Source organism: Moschus berezovskii, chromosome 19, assembly GCF_049115385.1.
Source record: "Moschus berezovskii isolate FMDL1 chromosome 19, NW_MosBer_1.0, whole genome shotgun sequence".
Classification (NCBI taxonomy): domain Eukaryota; kingdom Metazoa; phylum Chordata; class Mammalia; order Artiodactyla; family Moschidae; genus Moschus; species Moschus berezovskii.
The window spans coordinates 45,925,840-45,951,308 of NC_142478.1; the positions used below are offsets into that span (position 1 = coordinate 45,925,840).

Genomic DNA, 25,469 nt, shown 5'->3' on the forward strand with positions numbered 1-25,469 from the left:
AATAGATGCGTAATTCAGTGATTTCTTAAGAAAGGGGAGTATTGTGTGGTTGACCTTTGACCTGAGGGTTATGGGGACAAAACAGGGGAAGCTGCCTCCACCTGAGAAGGAGCAAGTCTAGGAGAATACCACCACAGTTTCCATGCAGGGGATGGGAGAGGCTAGGGAGACAGTATGTGTGTGTGTATGTGTGTCCAAGAAGATGGAGAATAACATTTAGTGAAGAGGCAAGAAGGGCTGTTACCTGGGGGAGGCCACCAAGAGCTTGATGCTGCCAAAGCAAACATCTTCAGGGATCAAGAAGAGAAAAAGCAACAGATTTCGGTAATATTACTCGAGAACTCTTTTTAAACCTGATTTCCCTTTTCTTTCTTTATTTCATTTATTTCTTTATTTTTACCATTTTGTCCATCAGTAAGTGTACACTTCAGTGGCATTAAGTCCATTGGCAATGCTGTACAACCATCAACAGCATCCACCTCCATAACTTCCATCCTCTCAAATGGAAACTCTGTCCCCATAAACAGTGGTTCCTCCTCCTTCCAAGCCCTATTTTTAGAAATTGAAGTGACATACGTACCATAAATTGGAATAAGAAAGACCAGTCAGAAGAACATTGCAACTCTGATTGAAGCTATTTGTTTTTTAGCTATTTTTCAGGAAGCATCATGTTGGTAAGTTCTTTTCTATGTCAAATTTATGGTCAATAAGACTTTAAGAAAAGTGTCATTTTTAATTTGGTATGGACGGAAAGTATTTAAAAGCTTTTTTAAAAGACTAGAAACTCATATTCTGGATTTTTAGTGAGAAATGCTTCACTTTTAATTGAATGAGGCTAGTTTAATAGAAAAGAATTTTTATAAGTTTTGAAATAAAAATGGTACCCAATCTTGTAAATAAAAGACTGCATTTCTGCCAAATTTTATTTGATGTAAACCCATGTTCACAAGTAGCTTAACTTTCAGTCACCCTGTGTTGTTTTGAGTACAATAATGCTTAAGGTAGTTGAAAATTCATATTTAAAAGTTTTATTTATGAAAACTCATGTTTTCGGAATTTTCTGATGATAGTTTCAGAATTAGAATTTGCTTTGCAAAAGCTAAAATATTGAAACCATTTTTAATTAAAATTTACATTCATCGTATATTTGTATTAGAATGCATGTATCCAATCATATTTGGTGATTTCAAAGGTGTAACCAATACAATAATGTAAAGTAATTCAGTTCAGTTCAGTCGCTCAGTCGTGTCCGACTCTCCGCGACCCTATGAATCACAGCACGTCAGGTCTCCCTGTCCATCACCAACTCCCGGAGTTCACTCAAACTCATGTCCATAGAGTCGGTGATGCCATCCAGCCATCTCATTCTCTGTCGTCCCCTTCTCGTCCCGTCCCCAACCTTTCCCAGAGTCAGAGTCTTTTCCAGAGTCAACTCGTCTCATGAGGTGGCCAAAGTATTGTAGCCTCCAATTAAAATAAATAAATTTAAAAAAAAGAAAGGAAGGATAGAGACAAGTTAATTTATGATTCTAAGTAAAATAACTGCTCCTATGAAAATATAATTCTTGGTGTCATAACTGAGACATAGTAATATTATCATGAAATTCACATTGCAATGCTTCCTATGGCTTCCCAATCAACTATCCCAATATGTCTAGGATCTGGGGATTCCCAGAACTCAGATTATTCAGCGCTAGAATTGGGAAAGTTCCAGGAGAACCAGGACCACTCTAACATGCTCTAGCTTCTGTGCCTTTAGTCCACAAGTCACCTTTTCTTGGAAATCTATGTCTGCTCATCTTTGTCTAAACTGCACTGGTCCTTTAAAATCATGTCAAGCAGTTTTTAAATAAGCCCCCTTCACTAACCCTGGGCCAGGACAACCAGGCAATGACCATCCCAGCACTCAAAATCTGTCATGTTTATCTTTGAATTTCTAGCATCTCATGAAATGCTCCATTTGTATTTAGCGGTTAATAAAAATGCATTAAATGAACAAATTGCCTTCTAGCAGAATACATTTAAAATCTACAGTTTGACTTTCAAGACCTTCATGAATACGCCTAACCATTAACTCATTTGAATTTGTTCAATTAGATTCAATGTAATTTAAATTCAACTTAAGATTTATAAATGTCTACAGTTTTCCAGTCTTAGTTCTCATCTGTATTACTTTTTATTGCTTACTCCCACTTGACCCAATTTTTGCAAATGTACTATGTCTTTCCTTTTGTTTTTTGTCTTGACTAGTAAGACCACCCTCAAAAGATAATTACCTGAATCTCTGCCTGTCCTAATCCATCACATTTGTTAAGGTCCAGATTAACTGCAACTGCCCCCCATGAGCACTTATCATCAGTCCAAAGGAATTCCTTTAGTCTTGCACCTTTCTTGGAATATTCTTACACTCCTGATGCCCTTGGATTTCTACTACATTATTTGTCATCTTTATCTTTCCTTCCTTACTCGATTGAAAAAAATCATCTCTGTATCTTCATCATTTTCTAATTAATGCCTGGTGCATGTATTGAACAAAATATTTTTTTGTGTTTTAAAATTATAAATTAAAAATGCATGAATTTTGAAATCCTAATGAAAAGTGAAAATATCTACTCCTATTAAAGATGAAATTGTTGTGCTGCAGACCATCTAATGACAAAGAGGCAGATTTACAAGCATTTTACTTTAATTTTTCTAGGTATGAATTCAGACATTTCTGGGATAGGTCACTAAATGTGACCTTGACAGCAAGATTTCCTTTATTTATTTCAAAGAACACTTTACAGAGAAAGAGTTCTGCTTGATTATTTAGCTACTAAAAGCATACATACTTCCCTTGAATTTAAAATTAGCTTATTAATTTTCTGTATCTCTTTTATAAGCTGTTGCCATGGAAACAATGTCTCCACTGTTTTGTCTTCCTCTAAATATTATATCTGATATTGCACTGTATGTAAGGACATCATGTACAGACATAGAAAGCACACATTTATGACTTATGGAAGATCAAATTTAATACTTCATAGTGTAAATACACTCTCTTTTATACTGCTGCTGCTGCTAAGTCACGTCAGTCTGTCCGACTCTGTGCGACCCCATAGACGGCAGCCCACCAGGCTCCTATCCCTGGGACTCTCCAGGCAAGAATACTGGAGTGGGTTGCCATTTCCTTCTCCAGTGCATGGAAGTGAAAAGTGAAAGTGAAGTTGCTCAGTCGTGCCCGACTCTTAGCGACCCCATGGACTACAGCCTACCAGGCTCCTCCGTCCATGGGATTTCCCAATTGCCTTCTCCCTCCTTTATATTAGTGGCTTTAATATTTGGGAAATAATTGGGGAACAGTAAGACACTCTCATTTAAAAAGTTTTTAATGGAGGTAATTTACAATCTGAAAATAAGGAATGATATTTGTTTTACTAAGGTGTTACATTCCAGGTTCAGCACATGGCCACAGAATTCTGTTATTGTGAAGGGCTTTGTGAACTTACATCTGTCTTTCCACTTTAGTAATGTAAATAATTGCTCCTTCAAGTCATGTCAGTTCTATCAAGACTTCACTCTTCCTTGCATTCCCAGTTGAGCATCCTGCCATCTAATTATGTTCTTAATTCCTTTCAAAGATCTTGACTCAGCTTTTTATTTACCTTTCAGACAAAGCGTATGTCATCCTCACCAGGTGAAAGGAACAGAAGAAAGAGCCAGAGATCAGACGTGAGGAATCCTGATGGGTTGGGGTTGTGTTGAAATATGAGTGTTCACCATTCAGAGGAATCAGCAAGGATTAATATCCTGAGGGTCTTGTCTTTAAAATCAATTATGTTTCCAACAGTACTGATTCACAGCCTCAACCTGGGTCAGCAAATCTGTTATCATTAAGCATTCTCCTTACCTGGAATCTTGTGGAATGTGAGTACTGTGGGGTCAGCAGGGTTGTAAATAATTTAGAAAAGGCTGTGTATATAGATGAACTCAAGTGAATGGTGCTTTCTGTGAGTGGCTTTTAGAGTAAATTGAATGAACAATGATCGGATTCATTTACTCAGAAAACAAACATAATCTGGACATGTTACAGTGGGGAAGCTCTATGTTAGGAAGGCATGGTATTGAATTTCAAGTGTATTTAGCACAGTAAGTCAATGTAAGATGGAGCCCAAAAGCATAGTAAATCAAACTTTCATAAGTGTCACAAAAATATTTTAAACAATTCTTAGGAATTCAGTGGCTTACTTCTGACTGGGAGGATCAAGAAACAGCATGAACAAGGGCATGGAGGGGCGTGATGTAGAGCCTCAAGGCTTGACAGGATATATGGATACCAATTATAGACATGACAAGCGGGAAGGAATTTCTGGTTAAGAGGATATCCTTCTAGATATGTTTTCAGACATGTTAAGTTTGATTTGCTCAGGAAATATTCAGGGAGATCTCTCTAGCACACAGTTATGAAAGCAAAGGGGAAGTTCAAGAAAGAGCAATATGGTAGTCTACGGCACTGACACCCTCGTTGGAAATTCAGACCATTGGTTCCTGAAGGAGTATGGCATTTAGATTGGTAAGAAGATAGTCCAGAGGTTGTTAAGGGAACAGAGGATAAGCAAACAGACAAAAAAAAAAAAATCAAAACCTTGAAAGTGTTTATAGTAAAGAAAAGAGGAAGAAATCAGAGTTAGGCTGAAAATCATAGAAGTACAGTAGGGCAGGCATCAACAACGGGTATGGAGCCATGTAGAAAGGAAAGGGCAGGTTAAGCCCGTCACTTGGAGGATGAGGACAAATCAGTGACACTTGGTGATATTTTAGATATCAGATTTACTGGGATACAAGGAAAAAAGATTGTTTGGGGCTATAGACTGAGTGAAGGAGCAAGCACATATACACGATCACTGGAAAAGTTTCAGTGAAAATTGAAAATATAACAGATTTTTATGAGTAGTGGAAATTGGATGATCACAAGGTCTTGTAATTATCAATTGAAAATACAGTTTTATTTTTATGTTTTCAATTTCTGATTCCTTTTCTGCTTCTGGTGTTTAATTATGGTATTGTCCTTTTTTTATTTTTGTACAACTTTGGTCATTCTAGCACAGCTATTATTTTTATGAGGGTATGTGCATGCATGCTTAGTCACTCAGTCGTGTCTGATTCCTTGTGACCCCATGGACTGTAGCCTGCCAGGCTTCTCTGTCCATGGGATTTTTCAGGCAAGAACACTGGAGAGGGCTGCCATTTCCTTCTCCAGGGGATCTTCCCAACCCAGGGATCAAACCTACATCTCGTGTGGCTCCTGCACTAGCAGGAGGATTCTATACCACTGATCCACCTGGGAAGCCCCTTCTGAGGGTATTCAGTTCAGTTCAGTTGCTCAGTCGTGTACAACTCGTTGCGACCCTATGGATCACAGCACACCAGGCCTCCTTGTCCATCACCAACTCCCGGAGTTCACTCAGACTCATGTCCATCGAGTCAGTGATGCCATCCAGCCATCTCACTCTCTGTCATCCCCTTCTCCTCCCGCCCCCAATCTTCCCCAGCATCAGAGTCTTTTCCAGTGAGTCAACTCGTCACATGAGGTGGCCAAAGTATTGGAGTTTCAGCTTTAGCATCAGTCCTTCTGATGATAGTTTGCATTATTTCATAAAATGGTATATTTAAGGATGTCTGCTACAGATCTTGGAGAAGGAAATGGCAACCCACTCCAGTGTTCTTGCCTGGAGAATCCCAGGGACCGGGAAGCCTGGTGGGCTTCTGTCTATGGGGTCACACAGAGTCGGACACGACTGAAGTGACTTAGCAGCAGCAGCAGCAGCTACAGATCTTACCATTTGGCCAATGTACTGGATTGTAGGGTACAGATCTCCAAGTTCTCCTATAAAAAACTGTAATGGCCTTGAATGGTCAAGAGTATAAGCTTTCCTCTGTGCTAAAGATACATCACTTATTTGTATCTGAGTATTTCTTTGATGAATTCATAGAAGAATTTGCTTTCTTTTCATACCTGTCATTTGCTTGCTGTTCAGCTTTTATTTTAAGAATTCCAGATTCTTCTTCAGTGAGAACACAGCAAGTATCTCAGTTTTACCTGAAAAGGGATGATCTATGTTAAGTAAGCTATACAATCTCAGCACACACAAAAAAATAACATTGAGGGAAGATGAAGAGTGAGGAAGGAAGGAAAATGTCCTGTTTTTTTTTTTTTCCTCGTGTAGCTCATAGAGCATGCAAGGTTTTAATTAAAGTCAATTAAAAAAATTTTCCCAGGCTTCAGCACCTGAGAGAACCATGGAAGTCTTTAGAGCTTCAGTGAAAGTGTTTTTTTTTTTTTTTTTTAAGCTTAAAAAAATGGCTTTATTGAGTTGGCTCATCCTCCCTGCAGCCTGAAAGCAGCTCCCTTCGCTCTTTGAAGCTCCCACTAGGCGCCCTGCCAGGTGTGAAGCAGATCTCATTCCTGGGCTGAAATCCTCTGCTTTTGTGTTTGTGGCTTGGGGCAGGTTTCAAAACTGATAGATCAAGTTCTTGGTTTAGCCAGTCTTTTAAAAACAGGCGATTTATAAATGAGCTATTGCAGCCCTGTAAAAGAAGTGTTTGTTGGATCATTACTTTTGAAATGATCTGATCTTCAATTCTCTACGTATTTCATACAGTTCCTGAATCCTGAATTATTCACTGGGTTTTATAGAGTAGGAGCAAGAAGCAGCAATTAAATAACTTTTTTTTTGCTTTGATTTATCCAGTCTGACATAGAAAAAAAAGAGTTGGATACCTTCAAAAATTACTATTGGAGAAAAGGCTTTAAAAAGTGTGATTCATAAGTTTGTTTTCTATGTCTGTGAATCTATTTATGTTTTGTAAATAAGGTCACCTGTATCATTTTTTAACCAAAGGGGATAGTGGGGTGTGGTGGGATGGGAAAAGAAGGAATTTAGGGTTGGATACACACTACTATATATAAATATATAAACAATGAGGACCTACTGTATAGCATAGGGAACATGCTCAATATCTTATAATAACCTACAATGGAAGAGGATATAAAAAAAGCATATATATATATAACTGAATCACTTTACTGCACACCAGAAGCTAATGCAACATTGTAAATCAACTATACTTCAATAAATAAACATTTTTAAAAGTGTGATTCCAAATTTGTGCTGAACAAAGATCATGGCATCTGGTCCCATCACTTCATGGGAAATAGACGGAAAAACAGTGGAAACAGTGTCAGACTTTATTTTTTTGGGCTCCAAAATCACTGCAGATGCTGATCGCAGCCATGAAATTAAAAGACGCTTACTCCTTGGAAGGAAAGTTATGACCAACCTTGATAATATATTAAAAAGCAAAGACATTACTTTGCCAACCAAGGTCCATCTAGTCAAGGCTATGGTTTTTCCCGTGGTAATGTATGGATGTGAGAGTTGGACTGTGAAGAAAGCTGATCGCCGAAGAACTGATGCTTTTGAACTGTGGTGTTGGATAAGACTCTTGAGAGTCCCTTGTACCGCAAGGAGATCCAACCAGTCCGTTCTAAGGGAGATTGATCCTGGGTGTTCATTGGAGGGACTGATGCTAAAGCTGAAACTGCAATACTTTGGCCACCTCATGCGACGAGTTGACTCACTGGAAAAGACTCTGATGCTGGGAAAGGTTGGGGGCGGGAGAAGAAGGGGACGACCGAGAATGAGATGGCTGGATGGCATCACCGACTCTGTGGACATGAGTTTGAGTGAGCTCCGGGAGTTGGTGATGGACAGCGAGGCCTGGCGTGCTGTGATTCATGGGGTCGCGGAGAGTCGGACACGACTGAGCGACTGAACTGAACTGAACTGAACTGATGCATCACATGCATCCTGCCAGTCCTCTGGACTTGGTAGCAGAGGTCAAAGCCCATGATAGGAAATAGTCTATGCTTTTGTTTCTCAGTGGAGGAGAAGGAAGGTTCTGGGGAAATGTTTAAAGGTTAAAATATTCATAAATGTAAAAATCAAGAAAAGTGAAATGTCTTGAAAAGATCTACATAATATTTGGTTTGAAATACCTTCAAAAATCTCAAAACAGATTATGCATTATGGTGCAGTAGTGAAGAATCCACCTGCCAATGCAGGAGATGCAAGACATGCAGGTTCAATTCCTGGGTTGAGAAGACCCCCTGGAGTAGGAAATAGCAACCCACTCCAGTATTCTTGCCTGGAAAATCCCATGGAGAGAGGAGCCTGGCGGGCTACAGTCCATGCGGTCACATAGAATTGGGCATGACTGAGTACGCATTCATGCCTACACGCATGCAAAAGAAATGAAATGAGGTGAAGCACCTTGAACAATTTAGGGTAAGAAGTAGGTGAGTCAAAATCTAAATCCTACTGGGATTTACTTGCTCTCTTGAATGTTAGAGACATAAATTCAGTATCTTTGACACTCTGTTTGTCCTGCCCAACTCAAGTGCTCTGGGAACTGGAGATTTGTCAGCTTCCACAGAATGCTGCATTTTTAATATTTTTCAAATAGTGTTGTTATTCTTGGACTTTCCTGGTGGCTCAGATGGTAAGCAATCTGCCTCAGTGCAGGAGATGAGTGTTCGATCCCTGAGTTGGGAAGATCCCCTGGTGGAGGAAATGGCAGCCCACTCCAGTATTCTTGCTGGGAAATCCCATGGACCGAGCAGCCTGGAGGACTGCAGTCCAAGGGGTCACAAAGAGTGGGACATGACCGAGTGACTAACACTTTCACTTTCTTTGCTGTACTTATTACCTATAATCATGAAAAACCTAAGTTTTATTTTTACATAGAAGATCTTAAACCTGGTGGGATTATTTCTATGTAGCATAAAGAATTGTTTTTATAGTAGATTCTATTGTATTATTCAGAACATTTATTTTTGCCTTAAAATTTTAAACACTGTCATCTTTGTAGTTGGGTTGCTTTCACTTCTAAGCAATGACGTGATAGGACTCAGTTATGAGTGATGTTTGGATCATGCAAATATGTGTTCTAAGGCAGGGTCTTGCTGACACTACGGTGGATTATTCAAACCCAAACGTTTTTAAGGAAAATAAAAAGCAGTGCTCAAATAGGCTGACATTTATTGAAGGAATCATTTTGCACTCTACCACTAATTGTTTTCCTTCATTTTCATTAGCTCCTCATGATTATTATTATCAAACAATTTTCAACCCTTTGGAACATCCTAAACTTTTGTATCAGATGTGATATTTTTATTCCAGTCACTGGAAACTCAGTGGTGAATGCTAATTCGGGGATTCATACAAGATTAGTTGTTTTTAAGAGTCTAAATAAACCCATGACCCTAAATAGCACAGGTTTTCTTGTCAGAAAAGATAATAAAGGCCTATAAAAGGAAATACATCAAAGTAGAAAGAGGACACTTACATATTTTATGGTTTTAATATCTCTCAACGATACTAAAAAGCTATCAAAGGCATCACATTTCCAGTAACATTTAAAAAGAAAAGATATTTTTCTTACTTCTAAACTTTTTTATCCACATCTTCTGCTTTTTAGATACTTAGAGTTTTTATGGAATTTTTCAATTCATTTTGTTCATTAGATTTCCTCTTTAATTCTTACCCATTTTTCATGTGATTTAAACTTATTGAGAAAGTTTTTAGTGCTTGATTAATTAAATAAATCAGTTTTGTTTTCCAAAGTTTATGAAACTATTTAAGCTTCTACATTACCTAGATTCCATGTTTGAAATCCAATTTGAGTGAAAATTTGAAAGGTTTTTAGATTCAGCAATTTTTTACTGAAAAACTACTGTGTTCAATCTCCTTTACCTAATACCACAGATGCAAATAGAATAATAGTCACTCAAGAAGCTTATAATATATGTAGTTGGAGCATTTTATCTGAAATACAAGTCAGAATAGGCTAACTGCCATTGTATAGGGGTTTTAAAATGGTTGAAAGGATTAGAAGAGACAAATTGGTAGGAGGTGAAATTTGAACTGGTTGTCTGTAGGCCTAAGTAGAATTGATGTGATGTCTGGGAGGGAGAAGGTGATAGAAGGCATTCCTGGGGATGGATGGAGCGTGAGTAATGTCTCAGAGGAAAGTGACAGGGGCACACTGGTAGTGGAGTTTAACTGGATTATTGGATAGTCACTGGAGATCAGTGGGGTATGAGGCTGGACAAGGAGACAGAGACCACCTTGGAGAAACTTTGTGTGATTCCAGGCACTCAAAGAGGTGACTGAGTGTCCTTAAAAAGAGACCTGGTGACTAAAAAATAACAACTGGGCATTGATGCTTCCAGTGGATTAGAGCAGAAAGCCTTGCAGGCGAGAAAGCAATTTATGAAGATGTGAAAAACGTTGTGGTTTAAGTGGAATCGAAAGGCCCTGTGGATTTTTCAATTGTGTGATCATGGCCCAAAATGTCATAAATGGTCAAAGGCTGTGCCTTGGTGAGTGAGAGATTAGGGACATCTTTGAAAGAACCAGACGTCAGAGGAGGCCTGAGCTCTGGGGGTGAAACACAACATCGCTCTGGTCCTGAGAATTCATGGTAATGTGGAGGAGCCCAACAGGCATCGTCTGACATTCTGTTTAACCACAGGCTCTTGTCTCTGGAGTAGAGATGGGATGAGGGAGCCATTCCATAGACAGAATGCCCCCAGACTATGAGGACAGATAGAAAACCTGGGGTAGAAAACAGAGGGAGACAAAGTCAGCCTGGAGAAGTGTGTTTCAGTGAGGGGAGGAAGGAGGATGAAAGTGCAGTTAAAGAGCAACTGAAAAAGAAAAGTCAAAATTGCATGGGGAAAAAATAAAATCTAGACGCCTTGCAAGTGATGTGACTGTGGCGCGAAGAAGACACTGGGTGATAGGCTGGAGGTGCACAGAGTGGAAGGACCGCATGAAATACCTGCATGTGTGGAAAAGCAGGGGTGAAGAAAGAATTAAGGGAGTGAGAAGGAGCAGAACTGAATTAACAAACTCGTTAAAGCGGGAGAGACACAGAGCATAGGAGGCTAAACTGTGTCAGAGACCATGAAGGGCAATGTGTGTGTGTGTGTGTTTGGCTAAATGGTGTTTTTTCCTTTTCAGTGGTGACTTTATAGACCCCAAGGTCAGTAAAGTTGGGCATAAAGTCCCCGAGAGACTGGGGACCCCTGTGAAAGGATTTTAATGGCGTTACAAGGAGCATCAGTCTGGGGACTACACTGGAGTCACAGGTCACTTCCTGACTTTGATCATTATTATTTTTCTACTTAGTTGTTACAGGCTTCTGATTATGATCATAACAGAAAACAAGTCATTTTAAAAATAAATCCCAATAGTAAAGAGATTATGTGTGTTCACTGAAAAAACTCTTGATTTTTTTCTTTTGGTGATTTTGGCCAGAATGGAGAAGTAATTTTTACTTCAGTTTGCTTTGTGGGTATGTTATTTATGAGCCTGTGCACTCACTTCATTCTTAGAATGGATGGAGTCATACATGCTGCTGCTTAGTCATTTCAGTCCTACTCTGTGTGACCCTATGTGCTGTAGCCTACCAAGCTCCCCTGTCCATGGGATTCTCCATGCAAGAATACTGGAATGGGTTGCCATGCCCTCCTCCAGGAGATCTTTCTGACCCAGGGATCAAACCCAGGTCTCCTCTATTGCAGGCATATTCTTTACTGCTGAGCCAATATGTATGATATCCAAACAGTAAGTAACTTTGTACATAAAACCACACAAAATATCCTAAATATCAATTTAAATTATATGTTTGTGTGTTTGTGTGTGCTCAGTCATGTCTTTGCAACTCCAGTATAAATTATATATGTATATATACTCAGTATAAATTAATTTTTCTTCCAAAATCATTTAATTGCTTTTATCAAAACTATTATGATAGTCAAGAAATACTATTATATATGTTAGAGACATTTTACTAAGAATGCTTTAAAATCTGAAAATTGTTACACACATGCACACACATATAGACACACATATGCCCACACACATACACTCATGCACACGCACACACACACATATCCAGTTCCCTTCAACTTTTTAACTCACAATATTCTACACCCCCTAGACTTCCTTGTATCTTGGTGGAAGTGTGTGGTAACTCTGGGCCCATGTTTCACAAGGGGAAAAGTAGCACCCCCCTGCATCTCCAGGCCCAGCCTAAAGCATCCTCCACGGTCACTCATGTTCTCTCTCTAGTCAGCTCACCTAGAAGGATAGGGACTCTGAGTTGGAGAAGAAGGAAGGATGCAAGGATGTTAGGTACCCAATGCCCTTCTCAGAGGACATCTCCCTAAGGAGACACTGGGCGAAGCTCATCCCATGTGGACTTTATACTATCATGAAATAGACACTTGACATGCTAAGTCACTGTTACTTCAATTGCTTATTACAACAGCTAACATTACTGACTCTGACTCATGCAGAATATCTCAGTAAACTCCATTTCTCACAGGAAAAAACAAAAATAAAAATACTTTAGAATTTGTAGGTATTTTTTCTAAACAGAGCATTTTTAATAATATTTACCCTAAATAAGCCGAAAATTGTCAGAAAAGCACAGTTAAATGTGTTTTTCTTTATTTTTTCCTATAAGCCTTCTTGAAATTTAAGATCATCGTAAATATTCAACAAAGAATTATATTACTATTCCTAATTGTCTTTGTCCGATGGAACACTTTGATGCAAGCTTACCTTGACACACATATCTGTTCTGTTCAGTTGCTCAGTCGTGTCTGACTCTTTGCGACCCCGTGGACTGTAGCCTACCAGGCTTCTCCAGGCAAGAATACTGGAGTGGGTTACCATTTCCTTCTCCAGGGGATCTTCCCGACCCAGGGATCGAACCCGGGTCTCCCGCATTGGAGGCAGACGCGTTAACCTCTGAGCCACCAGGGAAGCACACATATACTAGACAATATTCTCCACAAACAGTTTGCACTAGGGAAATAGCAATTAATTAACTTTACTACATGATGTTACCAAAATATAGAGTCTTCAGTTAATTTTAGTTATACTGAGATATACTTTGCTGACCCTAATTTAGAAATAAAAATGCTATTGAGAACATTTTTATTATATCTATAAAAGATATACAATACTCAAATGTATAAAGTATCCCTTAAATAAAATGCATACAGTGCAGACAGATCATAAAGTCTAAATGTAAGTTGATAATTGTTGTTGTTCAGTCACTAAGTTTTGTCTAACTCTTTGTGACCCCATGAACTGCATCATGCCAGGCTTTCCTGTCCTTCACTATCTCCCGGAGTTTGCTCAAACTCATGTCCATCAAGTCAGTGATAAAACCCTAAAGCAGTAGGTTATGATCCAAAAGCGGACTAAGCAGTCAGAGCTGACAGCATCCATGTGAGGACCACTCCTGTTTTGATGGTTTCTTTGCATTATTCAAAACATTTCCAGTGTTGTTTTAAACTTTATTTCTCAGTGATTATATAGAGAAAATAGACTAAAAGATAATGCAACTACATTCAGTTCAGTTCAGTCGCTCAGTCATGTCCGACTCTTTGCGATCCCATGAATCACAACACCTGGCCTCCCTGTCCATCACCAACTCCCGGAGTTCACTCAAACTCATGTCCATCGAGTCGGTGATGCCATCCAGCCATCTCATTCTCTGTCGTCCCCGTCTCCTCCCACCCTAAATATATACATCTAATTCTATGAATCCCCTGAAATTTACCTTGAACACCAAGAGGAATACCATTTCTCAGCCCCATCACCACTGTCTAATTCTGTTGCTTCAGTAGATAAACAACAACAAAAAAAAAGATTGCGGAGAGGAGACAAAGGATACAATTCCTTCCATTCCATTTATATATCCGAAAGACTTATAATGGAAATAACTGAGAAATACACAAATTCATTGTGCCATCTTCTTGTAGACTGACTCTTAGACAAGGGGAAAAAAATGCATTACCTTGTAAATGTCTTCCAATGAGACAGTTTTCCAGTTATGCTTCAGAAAAAAAGAAAAAAAATTCAGCTTCAAAATAAATCTTTTATTTTCCTTTTCCTTTTGAGATAACATGTTTCTCCTATTTTACAGCTTTTTTCTAGACCTCTTCTTTTCTGTGAAAATTTTCAATTCTAATAACTTAAAACATGTTTTTATTCGGAGGATAACTACTTTACAAGTTTGTTTAGTTTCTGCTGTATCGCAATGTGAATCAGCTGTATATACGCATATATCTCACCCCTCTTGAGCCTCCCTCCCACCGCTCCATCCCATCTGTACTGCTGATCCCGCTCACAGTGCCAACTGTCTCTCTGTATTTCACTGTGTGCTCTGTTTGCTGAACCGGTGGAAGGCAAGACGTGAGCTGAGAGGCTGGAAGAAAATGTGAGGAGCCGCAGGAACTACAGACACATTTGTTCTCTCCTGGCTGGCATGGCAGCCATAACACAGCCCCTCTCCTGGCTGACACAGCAGCCAAAGCAGCAACCATAACAAAATCATAACGTAGCTATAACATAACCTCATATAACATAATCACGATGTCACTCCAACATAGCCCCAATACAGCAGCAGTCAGAGCTTTCGTGATAAAGCTCATACAGGGGTACCACACAAAGTAGCCTGTGACCAAACGAGTACTTTGTGATGGGCTTCCACAGTACTATAAATAATCTCAGCTCTTAGATAAACCTTATGATGTGCAAAGTCATTGTTTACAGAACATGGGATGAGAGGGCACGAAAGTATGGAGCAAGAGAGCTTGACTGGCACCATCTTGTTAATGTTCCCACACCACCCCTAGCTCATCAGAGCACTGAGCAGAGTTTCCCGTGTTATGTAGCATCCCACTAGCTATCTATTTTACACATGGTTGTGTATATGTCAATGTTACTCTCTTTAAAAGTCTTCTTTGTGTGTTGTTGTTCAGTTGCTAAGTCATGTCTGATATTTTGTGAACCCATGGACTGCAGCACGCTCAGCTCCCCTGTCCTTCACTATTTCCCAGAGTTTGCTCTGATTCATGTCTATTGAGTTGATTATACTATCTAACCATCTCATCCTTGGTTGCCCCCTTCTCCTTTTGCTTCAACCTTTCCTAGCATCAGAGTCTTTTGCAATGAGTCGGCTCTTTGCATCAGGTGACCAAAGTATTGGAGCTTCAGCGTCAGTCCTTCCAATATTCAGGACTGATTTCCTTTAGGATTGACAACTTTGATCTCATTATGGTCTAGGAGACTTTCAAGAGTCTTCCTCAGCATCACAATTCGAAAGAATCAATTCTTCGACTCTCAGGCTTCTCTATGGTCCACCTCTCATATCTGTACATAACTACTGGAAAAATTGCTGCTTTGATTATATGGACCTTTGCTGGCAAACTGATATCTCCGATTTTGGATGCACTGTCTAGGTTTGTCGTAGCTTTTCTTCCAAGGAGAAAGCGTCTTTTAATTTCATGCCTGCAGTCACCATCTGCAGTGATTTTGGAGCCCAACAAAAGAAAATCTGGCACTGTTTCCACTTTTCCCCCTTCTATTTGCCATCAAGATGGGACCAGATGCCATGATTTAAAGTGCAACCAAATCCTTTTTCATATTTTGCTTGTTTTTTCTTCCAGCTTTACTGAGTTATAATTGCCACATAGCGTCTTATAAGTTTAAGGTATACAGCATAATAATTTGATTTATATACATCATGACATGATTCACACAAATTTAGTGAACATCTATCATCTCATATAGATAAAAAGTTTAAAAAATAAAAAAAAAAGTTCTTGTGTTAACTCTTAGGATTTACTCTCACAGCAACTTTCATATACAATATACAGCAGTGTTAATTATATTTATGTTGTACATTAACACCTTTAATACTTATTTATCTTATAACTGGAAGTTTGTACCTTGAGACCACCTTCACTACCCGCCTCTGGAGACCACAAATCTGATCTCTTTTCCTGTAAGTTTGTTCATTAGTTTCCTTGCTTTTGAAGTAGAATTGACCTATAACACTATGTAAGTTTCTGTTACCCATCATAGTGACACCATATATCTATAAATTTCAAACTAATCATAACAGTAAGTCATTATTATATGTCATCATATGGAATTATTGGTTATATTCCCCATACTGTATATTTCATACTCAAGATTCATGTATTTTACAACTGGGAGCTTGTACCTCTTAATCTCCTTCAGCTATTTCTTTGCTCCTCACAATCCCATTCTCTATGACAACCACTTGTTTGTTCTCTGTATCTATAACCTGTTTCAATTTCTTAGTCTCTTCATTTGTTTTATCTTTCTAGATTTCACACATAGGTGAAATCTAGAGTATTTATCTTCCTCTGTCTGGCTTATTTCACTTCACATGGACCCTCTGGGTCCATCCATGTTGTTTCAAATGGTGGAATTTCCTTCTTTTATGGCTAGTATTCCATTGTGTATATACACAACATCTTTATCCATTCATATGTTGATGGACACAGGTTGTTCTCATGTCTTGACTGTTATAAAGAGTGCTGCTGTGAACGCTAGGGTGTATTCATCTTTTCCAATTATTATTATTATTTTTTTTTTAATGAATAACCAGGACTGGAATTGCTAGGTCATGTGGTGGTTTTATGACTAATTTTTTGAGGAAACTCCATACTGTTCTCCCTAGTGGCTGCCACGATGTACATCCCCACCAACAGTTGACAAAGTTTCCCTTTTCTCCACATACTCATCAACATCTGTTCCTTGTGATGTTTATGATGATAGCCATTCTGGCAGATCTGAAGTGATATCTCATTGTGGTTCTGATTTTCATTTATCTGATGATTAGTAATATTGAGCATCTTTTAATGTGTATGTTGACCATACACATGTCTTTGGAGAAATGTTTATTTAGATCGTATGCCAATTTTTAAATAAGATTCTTTGATTTATAGATATTGAGTAATACTAAAAATAATAGCTTAAAGATATTGAGCTCTTTTTATATTTTGGGTATTAACATCTTAGATATATTTTTGAAAATATCTTTTCCCATTCAAGAGATAGTCTTTTCATTTTCTTGTTATTTCCTTCACATGCAAAAGCTTTTTCATTTTACATAGTCTCATTTGTTTACTTTTGCTTTTGTTTCCCTTGCCCATGGAGATATATACCAAAAAAATTGCTAAGATCACTGTCAAAGGACGCACTGCCTATATCTTTTTCTTGGAGTTTTATGGTTTGAGGTCTTACATTTAAGGCTGAAATCTGTTTTTTAACTTATTTTCATGTATAGTGTGATAAAGTGGTCCAGGTTGATTCTTTTCATGTCCCTATCCAGTTTTCTCAACATCATTTACTGAAGAGGCTATCTTTTCCCCATTGTATATTCTTGCCTCCGTTGTCATAGATTAATTCCCAATATAGGATCAGTAGCATAATTCCATGGACTGAGGAAACTGGCAGGCTAGAATCCAGAGTCTCTGCCTTTAGGGCCTCCCTGGTAGCTCAAATGGTAAGGAACCTGCCTGCAGTGCAGGAGACCTGGGTTTGATCTCTGGGTTGGGAAGATCCCCTGGAGAAGGGAATGGCTACCCACTCCAGTATTCTTTCCTGGAAAATTCCATGGACAGAGGAAGCTGGCAGCTACAGTCCATGGGGTTGCAAAGAGGTGGACACGACTGAGTGACTAAAACACTAGTCAGTCTAGAAATTAAAATCTAGTTAAAAATGATAATTATTTGATTAAGAAAGCTAGTGAATTAAATTTCTACCAGTTTATAAAGTCAGAGAATATTGAATTGAATAGAAACTTGAGCGCACACTTGCTCAAATGAACTTCTCCATAATGTTTCAACAAGTGGTCAGAGAAACCCCTTCATGATGAGAAGATTTCTTCCACAGGGAGAATCAAGTTGCTGCCAATGTGGCTTATTTGTAGTTTATTTGAGGAGAGCAGCTACATTTGTCAAAAACATCTTCCTTGTGCTAAAACTAAGCTTTGCCTTAATTTTATACCTGTGTCTTTAGAATTAGCTGAGGTAAAGTCTGATCTTTCTTTCATGTAAGAACTATTAGTCTGTCTGAGGACAGCTATACTGCATCACTGAAGTCTTCTGTTCTCTAGGTTAAGTAACTCCTTTTTTGGAATCTATTTCTCTTACAACACTGTCCCAATTATCTTACCACATGAGGCTTGCTCCTGTCTGCAAGTCACCTTGCAAATGAAAGTTTCTAGACTGTAATGCAAAACTCCAAGTGTGGTTTGACTCAGGCAAAGTTTTATTTGGAGTTCCTCTGGGCAATGCTAGAGGTATAGCCCTGTCTTTCTTAGAAAGTACTGATACATTAAAGGGAGTAACATTGAACTTTCAACCTGTTACTTTGAGATGTTGAGACTGTTTTCTGTGGGCTTTAGAAATCGGTGAAAGAATGGGGGAAAGAGAGGGTGGGACAAATTGGAGAGTAGCACTGAAATGCATACACTACCACCTGTGAAATAGGTAACTAATGGGAAGTTGCTGTATAGCACAGGGAGCTCAGCCTGGTGCTCTGTGACAACCTAGAGGATGGGATGGGGTTGGAGGGAGGTACAAGGGGACATGTGTATACCTATGACTGATTCAGGTTGATGTATGGCAGAAACCAACACAACATTGTAAAGCAATTATCCTCTAATTAAAAATAAACTTTAAAAATTAAAAAAAGAGAAAAGACAAGGAGAACTATATCATAGTCACTGAGAACTAATTTTTTATATCAAAAATATAAAATATTTTGCTATGGAATATTAGGATATATTTGAGCTCAACTTAAAAAAAATCTCAACTGAAGAAATTATATATGTAGTATCATTCGATACTACATATGCCACTCCAGTGTTCTTGCCTGGAGAATCCCAGGGACGGGGGAGCCTGGTGGGCTGCCGTCTGTGCGGTCACACAGAGTCGGACACGACTGAAGTGACTTAGCAGCAGCAGTAGCAGCAGTATCATTCGAAAGAAGTATTCCAATTACTTTTCCATATAAATCTAATTTTTAATCTATAGCCAAGAAGGATTTTCAATAAACTGAGTTTAAAATAGAAAAAAAAAAAAAGATGCCATCAATAACATCAAAGTGCAAGGGAAAACACCAAGTGTTTTTGTAGAAGCTGCAGGTTACCCAGATCTAGCTAAGATAATTGATGAGGGTGGCTACACTGAACAACAGCCTTATATTGGAAGATGCCATCCAGGGCTTTCATAGCCAGAGAGAAGTCAAGACCTGGTTTTGAATCTTCAAAGGACAGGCTGACTCTCTTGTTAAGAACTAATGCAGCTGATGACTTTAAGTTGAAGCCAGTGCTCATTTACCATTCTCAAAATCCTAGGGCCCTAAAGAATTATTTTAAATCTACTCTGCCTGTGCTCTATAAATGAACCAACAAAGCCTGGATGACAACACATCTGTTTACAACACAATTTGCTGAATATTTTAAGCCCCACTCTGCTTAGGAAAAAGAAGATTCCCTTCAAAATATTACTGCTCATTGACAACGCACCTGGCCAACCAAGAGCTCTGATGGAGATGAGATGAATGTCATTTTCATGCCTGATAACACAGCATCCATTCTTCAGTCCATGGTTTAAGGAGCAACTCTCAAGTCTTATTATTTAAAAAGTACATTTATTGAGGCTATAGCTTCCATAGATGGTGATTCCTCTGATGGATCTAGGCAGTTAGTTGAGAACATTCTGGAAAGGATTCACCATTCTAGATGTCTTTGTTATTCATTGGAACAGGTCAAAATATCAACATTTTCAAGCGTTTGGAAGAAGTTCATTCCAGGCCTCATGCCTAGAAATATCAATAACCTCAGATATGCAGATGACACTACCCTTATGGCAGAAAGTGAAGAGGAACTCAAAAGCCTCTTGATGAAAGTGAAAGAGGAGAGTGGAAAGGTTGGCTTGAAGCTCAACATTCAGAAAACAAAGATCATGGCATCCGGTCCCATCACTTCATGGGAAATAGGTGGAAAAACAGTGGAAACAGTGTCAGACTTTATTTTTTTGGGCTCCAAAATCACTGCAGATGCTGATTGCAGCCATGAAATTAAAAGACGCTTACTCCTTGGAAGGAAGGTTATGACCAACCTTGATAGTATATTAAAAAGCAGAGACATTACTTTGCCAACAAAGGTCCATCTAGTCAAGGCTATGGTTTTTCCCGTGGTCATGTATGGATGTGAGAGTTGGACTGTGAAGAAGGCTGATCGCCGAAGAATCGATGCTTTTGAACTGTGGTGTTGGATAAGACTCTTGAGAGTCCCTTATACTGCAAGGAGATCCAACCAGTCCATTCTAAAGGAGATCAATCCTGGGTGTTCATTGGAAGGACTGATGCTAAAGCTGAAACTGCAATACTTTGGCCACCTCATGCGACGAGTTGACTCACTGGAAAAGACTCTGATGCTGGGAAGGGTTGGGGGCGGGAGGAGAAGGGGACGACAGAGAATGAGATGGCTGGATGGCATCACCGACTCTGTGGACATGAGTGTGAGTGAACTCCGGGAGTTGGTGATGGACAGGGAGGCCTGGTGTGCTGTGATTCATGGGGTCGTGGAGAGTCGGACACGACTGAGCGACTGAACGGAACTGAACTGAAACTAAACTACGGTGGAGGAAGTAATTGCAGTTGTGGTGGAAATAGCAAGATAAACAGCATTAGAATTGAAGCCTGAAGACATGACAGAATTGCTGCAGAATTGTGATAAAACTTAAACAGATGTGGAGTTTCTTCTTATGGATGGCAAACAAAATGGTTTCTTGAGATGGAATCTACTGCTGGTGAAGACGCTGTGAAGATTGTTGAGATGGCAACAAAGGATTTAAAATATGACATAAAGTTTGTTGACAAAGCAGTGGAAGGGTTTGAGAGGGTTGAATACAATTTTCAAAGAAGTTCTTCTGTGGATTAAATATGATCAAATAGCATAGCAAGCTACAGAGAAATCAGTGACAGGAGAAGTCAATTGATGCGGCAAACTTCATTGCTATCTTATTTTAAGAAAGTGCCACCTCAACCTTCAGCAACCACACCATGATCAGTCAGCAGCCATCCACCATCATTGCAAGACTCTCCACCAGCAATATGGTTATGACTCACTTAAGGCTCAGATGGTGGTTAGCATTTTTTAAGCAATAAAGCATTTTTAAATTAAAGTACTTTTTAGACATATGCTATTGCATATATAATAGAAAACAGTTTAATGTAAACATAACTTTAATTTGCACTGGGATGCCAAAAATTCTTGTGACTTGTTTTATTTGATATTTGCTTTATTTCAGTATCCGGAACCAAACCCACTTTATGTCTGAAGTCTGTCTGTATGTTTCTGTCTGTATCCTCCCTCCTGATTTCCATGAGAAATGATCAGCATTATTTTGACTGCAGGGTTTTTTTTAAAGAATGAATAATACTTTTCTGTGCTTGCTGCCCTCTCCACTCAATATGTGTCTTAGAAATTTCCCTCTGGCTCCATGACTACTGCTACTAACGTTGATACCTTTGTAGATACCTTTGTAGATAGTGTCCTATGACCATTGGTAGTGATACCCATAAAACTACCATGGCAAATAACATACCATTTAACTGCTCTGTAATGTTTCATCTTAGTAACAAATCCCATCCTATATAAAGCCTCTTTTTATTTTTTAAGCCATTTGGTTACTTGGGCTTCCCTGGTGGCTCAGTGTTTAAAAGAACCTGCCTGTAATGCAAGAGCCATGGTTTCAATCCCTGGGTCTGGAAGATTCCCTGGAGAAGGAAATGGCAAGCCCCTCAAATACTCTTGCCTGGGAAATTCCCTGGACAAAGGAACCTGGTGGCCTCAGTCCATGGGGTAACAAAGAGTCAGACATGACTTAGCAACTAAACCACCACCACCATTAGGCTGCTTACAGTTTTATACTTTACTAAGAATACTGTAATAAAATAATTACATTATTTTACAATAATTACAATCAAATAATTTTTCCTACTGCACATATATGACAGTTTCACACACCAAGAGTCTAGAATGTTTGTTCAAATGGAATCTCTGGGCCACTTTACAGGATGGCTGTTCTATTCCTAGGCCCCCGCACCATAACTACTGAACCTGAGGTCTAGAGACCAATCCTGCAACTACCAAAGCCTGTATGCATCTTTGAGCCCATGCTCTGCAACAAGAGAAGTCACCACAAAAAGAAGACTGCGCGCTGCAACTAAAGAGGAGCACCCATTCACTGCAACTAGTGAAAGCCCACATGCAACAAAGAACCAGCGGAAGGCAATAAATAAATAAACAAAAATAGATAAAACATATATTTTTAAAATTATGATGGTTATTAGATCCTTTCATATATTTTATTTTGTAATGTCTTACTGAGGAAGAATGCATATCAGAACATCAATATTTTAAAGCCATATTTTAGTAAATGGATTTCAATATACTTGAATTCCTTTATCCTCCTCAGCATTTTTATGCTTTATCCTGATAAGGAGATCACAGGATTTACAGAGCTTTATGGCACAAGAAAAGTGAAGAATCCCATTAAATGTCAGCTCTTAAAACTTCCCTCTGCTCTTTCTACTTCCTGGGAGAGTTTTCTTTAACCTTTCAATGTACCAGAACTGTCATGTCCTGAGAGAAATTTGTTAACTGAAAATGAAGTGATGACGTTTTTCTAGTAGCTTCATGTTCAACTGTTGGTGTTGAACGTGGATCTCCTTGGAAATCACAACTTTGAATGTGTGAGTAGCACCACCCCAGGATTCAAAGGATCACACTATGATTCTCAAATTTAGAAGTAGAAGGAAACATGAAGACTTGAAAAGATGCATCATCAGTTTCCTTGGTAATGGCCAACTTAAGAAAACAGTCTCTCATCTGAATCTCTGTTTCCCCACACAGACTTTCATCTCTGTTTATTCTCATTATTTCAGGTGGTTGTTATCCTGTTCCTGAATTCATTCTATGATTTAGACTTTTAAGTGAACCTATATAGGTACATCTAATTGCAGTGATTTCATTTAAATTTTATAGTCTGTTTTATTGACTAAACAACATAAGATATTGTATAAGTTTAAGGTGTATCACATGCTACTTTGACACATTTATATACTATAATACAATTGATACATTTATCAGTATACACTGCAATAAGGTTGGGACAATATTATTGTCTATATCCATTACAGGGTGTGTTATATTGCTATGCCTTAGTTACTACTCACTACAAGCACTTTTTCCATTTTAAAGAATATATTTCTCACCCAATCACCTCAAGAGGTATTTGGTCTTCTTACCCAAGGTCATTATAATCTATATTGTTGATGTGTAACCCAACCAAGAGTGTGAATGTCAATCTTACCAGGAGACAGCGTGTAGGAAGCCAGCTCTTCCTTTCAGCAACTCCTAATTAGAAGTTTTCATACCATCCCACTGCAAACTTTGGCAAAGATTAAACTCTGATAACATTGTCTCAGGCCTTCATCTCTAGCTGAGACCTCAAGCTTTGTCAGGAAGCTGTCCCAGATTGTGTCTCATTCTTGGGACCTCACCCTCATCACACCATGCTTCTGGTTTATCCAGGGTCTCTTCCACTGTCTGTCCCATTGAGAGCATAGCCCCCTGTGTATTAGGACTCGGTTCTCCAGAGAAACAGACCAGTAGGATATAGTATACACAAATATATATGATTTGTTAATAAATGATTTATTATAATGGGCTGATGCACATGGTTATGGCAGCTGAGAAGCCCTGCCATGTGCAGTGGGTAAACTGGAGCCCAGGAGAGCTGGTGGTGAGGCTCCAGTCCATGTCCAAGTCCCAAGGTGGGACACGGTCAGAGTGTGACTTCCCCCTTCCTGAGCAGTTCTACCCAGGCCTTCAGTGGGTGAGATGGGGGCCACTCCCTTTAGGGCGGGCTGGCTCACATCAATTCAAATGTTCATCTTATCCCAAAACACCCTCCAAAGTACATCCAGAATGATGTTTAACCTCATAACTGGGCACTTATCCCTGACTCCCACCCTCATGGCCCAGCCATGTCCACACATGCAATCAACCATTAAAACATGAATGGTTGTACTTTTTCTGCTAGTTTCACCATGAGCAAATGTTACTGTCTGGTTTCTTCAGAGAATGCTCAATAACCACTCCACACTCACTCCTTTTTATGTTTTGAGACCTGGAGCTCATCGAATTTCTAGAACTTTCCTTCCAAGTCCACCCAAACCCAGGGTGTTGAGTATTCAGACAACAGAGGTGTTCTTCAGCTCTCCATCGAGAATTTCAACAACAGTCGCTTCTCCTTAGCTGAGGTTTCTGTCACAGATAGGACTCTCGAGTCCTTTTGGTGGTCACTCACGGACTACGCCCTCTACATTCATCTAGGATTTTAGCTTCTAGAATATCTTACTTTCCTTTCTTGTGATGCCTTTCATCCATTTCAGTGACTTTAATGCTTTTTATATGATTAATTTTAGTTTCAAATTTACAGGCATACCTCAGAGATATTGAAAGTTTCATCCATCACAATAAAGCAAATATTATAATAAAGCAAGTAATAATTGTTTTTGGTGACCCAGTGTATAAATTAGGAGTTTAGGATTAACAGATATATACAACCGTATATGACATAAGCAACAAGGATCTATTGTATAGCACAGGGAACTACATTCAATATCTTGCAATAATCTAGAATGGAAAAGAATCTGAAAAAGTGTATATATGTGTAACTTAATCACTTTACTGTACAACTGGGAACAACACATTGTAAAGTATACTTCAATAAAAGTATCTACTTAAAATACACTATAGTCTATTAAGTGCGCAATATCATTATGTCTTAAAAAACAATGTACACACCTTAATTTTAAAAATACTTTATTGCTAAAAATGCTAACCATCACCAGAGCCCTTAGAAAGGTGTAATATTTTTGCTGCTGGAAGGTTTGAAATATTGTGAGAATTATCAAAATGTGACACAGAGACATAAAGGGAGCAATTGCTGTTGGAAACATGGCCCTGGTAGACTTGCTCAAGGCAGGGTCACTGCAAACCTTCAATTCGTGAACAATGCATAAGTATCTGTGAAGCACAATAGCATGAAGGTACACCTATACAATGCTTTTGTGGTCTAACATGTTGCCATAGTCAGTCATGACTATGATGTGACTGACCCACACTTATAGTGGATCCTGAATATTGCTATTAGTTCATCTTTCAAATTATGAAGTGTTAAACTCTAGTATTCCCATCTTTCACCATATTTTTCTGTCATTCCCAATCTTCCTCCTCTACACCTCAGACATCTGTTCTTTATTTACTATTCTTCTGGACCTATCTTTTGCACCCACCCCTAGGTGGTTTCCCTCAGGACTCACTGATCCAGTTGATTGAGTCTGGGTAACTAATTCAGTCTGCTTATTGCCAACATCTTCAATGACTTCAGCCTCTAGATTTCCAGAACACTTTCTGAAAACTCCTAAATTTGAATTATTCTAACA

At 38.9% G+C, this 25,469-nt stretch overlaps 1 long non-coding RNA gene across 1 annotated transcript; it reads left to right on the forward strand.

The window, feature by feature from the left end:
• The first annotated feature begins 535 nt into the window (after positions 1-535).
• Positions 536-22,857, forward strand: LOC129542597 (uncharacterized). The gene is made up of 3 exons (XR_008683089.2): positions 536-674; positions 3,652-3,711; positions 22,051-22,857. It is a non-coding gene; the product is annotated as an uncharacterized LOC129542597 (long non-coding RNA).
• The last annotated feature ends 2,612 nt before the right edge of the window (positions 22,858-25,469 follow it).